The 6,364-nt window shown below is 31.4% G+C and overlaps 2 pseudogenes; both read right to left on the reverse strand.

Moving 5' to 3' along the window:
- Positions 1 to 389: 389 nt before the first annotated feature.
- On the reverse strand, positions 390 to 508 carry LOC148268943 (5S ribosomal RNA; annotated as a pseudogene).
- Positions 509 to 1,326: 818 nt separating this feature from the next.
- LOC148268944 (5S ribosomal RNA) lies at positions 1,327 to 1,445 on the reverse strand (annotated as a pseudogene).
- Between the last annotated feature and the right edge of the window lie 4,919 nt (positions 1,446 to 6,364).

The raw sequence follows: 6,364 nt of genomic DNA on the forward strand, positions 1-6,364 counted from the left end.
TACCTCTATAAATATGAGATTACGTAAATTATCTCATATTTTTATATTTAAAAGCTAAGAGAACTAAATAAGTTGGCTATATTATGATGGTTCATCATGTATGAACACTTTCTTCAAAAACATCCAAAATCAACATAAATTAATGTACTAAATAAAGTAGTGTCTAAAAGGCACATGCCCCTATGAACAAATCACCCACCGCACCTCTGTTTTCATTGTTTTACTTTGTAAGATACTAGTAATAACACTCTTATCACGTAATGAGCTTTAACTGAATGTACCAAAAATATTAAGAAAAATGTCTCAGCACTGTGACTCACGTTTGCAAATAAATCGACGGACCGTCGCTTTGGTCCCGCATAACATTTAGCGTCTTATCTGCAAAAAGAAGGGTGCAACACGATAATTTCCTAGGAGGTCATCCATCCTAGTACTACTCTCGCCCAAAAACGCTTAATTGCGGAGTTCTGGTGGGATCCAATGAATTAGTGTTGGTTTGATCGCACCCATTCCATTTTGTGCTGCAAATACATATACCCCTTCTCCTTCCCTCCCCCTTCACGTCATTTTTTTTACTATGCGTGCATCCTGTACCTCTTTTTCTAATTCTAATATCAAGCAAAATGCCCCGGTAGCTTGACTCCCGCTCAGATTAACGGTTCGCCCGCCGCACCTCATTTTTCGTTTTTCTACTATGTAAGATGCTCATAATGAGACTCTTATAACGTTGTGGACTATAAATGAATGCACAAAAATTATTTAAGCAAAATTTTCTGACGCCGCAACTCACGTTTGCGAATTAACTGACGGACTGTGGTTCTGATCTCCCGTAATGTATATTTACGTGTGCAAAAAAATAGGAACAATACGAGGACTTTCCAAGAGGTCAACCATCTTAGTACTAATCTCACCAAGGGACACTTAACTGCAGAGTTCTTATAGGATTCAGTGCCTTAGTGCTGGTCCTATCGCACCTGTCCCATTCTGTGATACAAATGCATGTGCCCCTTCTCCTTCCCTCCCCCCTCCTGTCATTTCTTTTGTTGTGCGTGCAGACCTCACCTCTGTTTCTTGTTCTAATATCAAGTGAAATGCTCCAGCGCTTCCACTCATGCCCATATGAATGGATCGCACGCCGTATCTCTGTTTTCATTATTTTACTATGTAAGATACTCATAATAATACTCTTATCACATGATGGACTTTAATTGAAGGCACAAAAAATATTAAACAAAATGCCCCAGCACCGTGACTCACATTTACAAACGAACTAGCAGACCGTCGCTCTAGTCCTGCATAATGTTTAATGCCCCGTCTGATAAAAGAAAGGTGCAACACGATAACTTCCCATGAGGTCACCCATTCTAGTACTACTCTCGCCCAAACACGCTTAAGTGGGGAGTTCTGATGGGATCTGGTGAACTAGTACTGGTATGATTGCACCATTTCTTGTTTGCACATAAAATATATATGTCATTTCTCTTTCTCTCTCCCCTTCCATCATTTGTTTCGTTGTGCGCGCACCTCTCCTCTTCTTCTATTTTTAATATCAAGCGAATTACCCCGGTACCTCGACTCATGCCCATATAAACGGATCGCCTGTCACTCCTCGTTTTTCGTTCTTCTACTATTTAAGATACTCACAATGACACTATTATCACACGGTGGGCTTTAATTGAATGCATGAAAAATATAAGCAAAATACCCCGGCGCTGTGATCACATTTACGAATGAACTAGCAGATCGTCGCTCTGGTCCCGCGTAATGTTTAACGTCCCTTCTGCAAAAAGTAGACAAATAAAAAACACTTTTTCAAATGCATTTTCTCATACTATTATAAAAATAAAAGAAACATGCTGAAAAAAACTTTCGCATACTTCAAACTTACTTCCATTGTCTTACACCACAAAAGTTGAACTTTATTATAATAATATATACTAAAACACCATATAAAGCCATCAATACTTTTTTTCCATTTGCTTTTTTCTCTACTTCTTCATTCACTAAGCTAAAATTTTGCAAACTCCTTAATTGGCTTCAGGAATCATAAACGACAAAGAAGGAAATGAAGAGGAGCTCATGTTATCCCCTCCTTGATTTCAGGGACAATAATGGGAAGGACAAGGAGCGAGATAATGAGATGATGAGTTGAGTTGTTAAAGTTGGGATTTAGGGTTTTAATTATATTAAGGGGGGAAAAATTTGGGGGGGGGGGGGGGGGGGAGTTATAATTTTTTATGTATTATGACACTAACATCATGTGACATGTTATTGATGATATGTAGATTCTGAAACATCACTGGTCACATGTCTTAAAGTTAACAACACTCAAACAACAGTTAACGCTAAGGGTTAAATTGATAAAATTTCATGAAAGTGTACAATAAAAATAAACCAAAAAGTAGTCTAAAGCTTAGATGAAAAACAATCAAATAGTACACGTACTTATATGGTACTTTGGTTAAATAAAGTATACAAATATATTTGAGAATTTGTCATCTATTTCACGATAATTTTAAAATATTATGAAAAAATCTGCCTCAAAATTAAAGATGTTTGCATGACGTTCTCTGTAGTTTTCAAAACTACAGTTAAAACATATAGAAATAATATCGCGTGTCAATATATTTTAGGACAGTTTTTAAAACAGCTGCAAAAGAATGGCAAATATGAGCTACCACATGACAGAACTTCCAGTGGGTTTGTTCTTCCCCCACAAAAAACACAAATATTTGCAGTCGAAACAAAAATTACTGCACAGACTTTTCCCAGCGCATTATTTGACGGTGGTCTTGTAGTTGTTTTTTGTTTTGGTTATTAACATGTTTTTTGCTAATAACCGCCAAAAAAAATTTAAAAAAAAAAACTGCAAAAAACCCCTTTTAGTTGTAGTGGAATTAGATTACAATTTGTCTTTAATAAAAATTTGAAGCTTTATAGAAGATAAAATGGTTGCTTCTTATATACTCACATTTTTTTACATGAAAATTGAGGAGTTCATTTTCCTTGTCAACCAACAAGTGATATTATTAATCTCAAATGGAAGATTTACACTCTTTTGTTTCTTCTTTTCTATTTAGGCATTGGTATTTTATTTTTGAGAAAATAATTTGAAGTTATAAATCTCTTATATAGCTTCTATTATTCTTTGTTTAAATGTATATAGACAAGTGTAATAATAATTCAATGTTAACTCGCTAATTATAAGCATTTTAGAAGCAGTTAAGTTTTTCTTTAAATGAAAAATAAAATTAAATAGGCTAATTATATAATTTTTCACTATGAGTTTAAAATTGGTTATACTTCTCATAACCCATAAACCACTTCTGTTAAACAATCTTTTGTATCCATTATATATATATATATATACACACATATATATATATATATATATATAGAGAGAGAGAGAGAGAGAGAGTTTGTCTATAGCCACATGCACTCACAAAAACTATAGTAGAGAATGACTTGGCTTACAGTCTTCTTACTTAGGCTTTACTATCAGATTTTAAGGGTCAAATTATATTTTTTATTTATATATTTTTCTTACCTTCAAAAGTATATAGACAAGTGTAATAATAATAAGTGGTATATTTTGATTACAGTCTGATTTGTTAGTATTCCCTTCCATTTTTGAATTCCTTTTTTTTTTTTTTTGCCTTTTCTTTTCAATGAAAATAAGGAGGATTAATTAACATCGAGACAAGCTTAATTAAAGCTTGCAAAGTACATAGTCCATAGGAGAAAAAAATTAAACTTTACTATTTATACTAATTATGTACACACTCCTGTGTTTTATTTATGTAGTGTTAGGAAGCATACCGCTGCAGAGGATCATACACCAGCAGCAACAGAGAATCATATAGCAGTAGCTGCGGAGAGTCTGACAAAATAGTTTTTTTTTATTCTTCTCTCACCAGCCATGGCTGTCATTTTATTATAATAAACTTTATCATTATTTTCTTTTTCTCTCATAACACATGTCCCTGTAAATAAAATTAATCTCTTAGCAAAATATAGCTGGGAGTTGTTCACCAATATCCAACTAATATTTTCTCTTGGTATTTTAGAGTTAATCCATGGTTGGAGACGATGTGAGCTCTTCCATTTTAGGAGGAAAGGAACCAGAAACAAACACTTGAAATACTAGCACAAGGATTAAAACATTAAACTTGTTTGTAAATTCTGTCACGTCTTATTGCTCGGTTAACCTGAACAAAGTTCATAGGAGATAGTGAATGAAACAACTTTCACTGAGAAGTTGATCTAATAGAAGTAGAAGAACAAAGCATGAAAGGAAAGTGTTGTTTATTCTAGGATTCAAACCCTTTAATGAGTTATAACCCAAATTTTAACATTAAGAAGCTTCGGTGTAGGCAAGTATATGAGGAGAATGATCACGTTCCCCTTTACTTTTTCTTTACTGCTCTAATTTACTGTGTGCATTATGCTTAAATTACTATGCAGATATACATGTATATATTTTCTTATATCTATCAGTGGTTGATGAACGAAAGAGATAAGTTAAAAAAACATATGAGAGATTAATAATCGACTAACATACATATATGCATGCTTGTAATTATACATAAATGTGTATATATCAAAATCTATGTGGTTGTGCATGTGAGGTTATATATACGTATAGGAATTAGTGCATGTGCGTGTATTAATGAATGTATATGTCATATAGATATATAATGTGTGTGTGCATATATATATATATATATATATATAAGTGAAGTTTGTATGATGTGTGATTTTGTAAATAGATATAAATATATGTAAATCTGTGTTATGTATATGTAAACTTGTGTGTATATGTTATACCATTTTTCGGGATGCATACATATATATATATATATATGAATCAATGTGCAAATGCATGTGCCTGTGAATATATATAGGTAGATATAAATTCATACGTATATATATGTGTATGCACGTAGGTAAATGTGTGTATGTATATGTATGTAAAATCTATTGAGTGGAAATGGGGGTTTAAAGCTACTGGAAAAGGAAGCGAACTAATTACTAGGATTATAATTAGAATAAAGTCGGGGAAAAATTGGATAACGGAATGTAGATGTGAAACTAACTAAAAATTTTCTTGTTGAATAATGGTTAGGGATTTATGAATTAGGATGAGTTAAGGAGTTCGGGTTGTTATGTAATTAAAGAAACAATCACAGGAATAAGTAAAACAAGCCATGAAAGTGAAACAATGAATAAAAACTGGAAAAAAAAAAATTAATTAATTAATGATGAGAAGTTTAACTAAGAGAAATCAAACTATCTTATAGAAATAATGAATTAATTTAAAGAAATAGATTAGATTAATTAAATAAAAAGTAATTAGCATGAGAATACGATAAGTCAGTGCTTAATAATGCGTGTCCTCAAAATATAAATAGAAAAATATGAGAATAGAAATGGAGAAATTAATTGATTATAGATAAGAGAAAATACTTCAATGGACAATTAAATAAATCATTCTTAAATGAAAGAAAGTAAAGACAATAATAAGAATTGTACATACCGAGACACCGAACTTGCCTTTCCTAAGTTTTATTTTTTTATAGTCTCTCTTAAAAAAAAAAAAAAAAAAAAATTTTATGACATTCATGAATTTCCTTAAATGTGTTTTTTGCACTTATTTAACTTTGTTTTGTTCATTTAAAATATGTAAAGTCCATATGGATAATTAGTGGAGCTATATGCCGTAGGAAAACATGTATGTTTGTATGTACATATATATATGTAGCTAAGGATTTGTATATGTATAATTAAGTGAATGAATAATATACATATATATATGATGTGTATACGTGTTGTGTCAATGTATATATGCCTGCATGTCTATATGCATATGTATGTGCGATATCGGTTTATATAAGTCATATACATAAAATATAAATGCAGGTTTGTATGATGGTACAGGTATAAAACTGAGGGTATATGTATATCTGAGTGTAAATGCATCAAAAGTATATCACTATGAGTATATATATATATATATATATGAATGATGCTTAAGTATTTGTCTAGATAAAAGTGTGTAAGAAGTTTAGGGATGCCAAAAATAGTAAAAGAGAATAATATGAATAACATCAAATTTTATAGAACCTTTTTTATATATAAAAAAAAGGTTGTTTAGATAATGTGTATGTTATTTTGGGGATAATTGAAAAAATATATATACTAATTAAAAGCTATGGAGAATATTTTCAGAATATCAACATATTAATTTTCAAAAGTTAGAAAACAAATAGTTCTTATTTAAGCATATAAACATTGAGAATTATGTGAACATAACATAGCATTGAGATTACGTAGGTAATTAAGAGCTTAATCTTGTGATGAATTG

The sequence above is a fragment of the Carica papaya genome, chromosome 2 (genome assembly GCF_054855325.1).
Source record: "Carica papaya isolate Zhongbai chromosome 2, ASM5485532v1, whole genome shotgun sequence".
NCBI lineage: Eukaryota > Viridiplantae > Streptophyta > Magnoliopsida > Brassicales > Caricaceae > Carica > Carica papaya.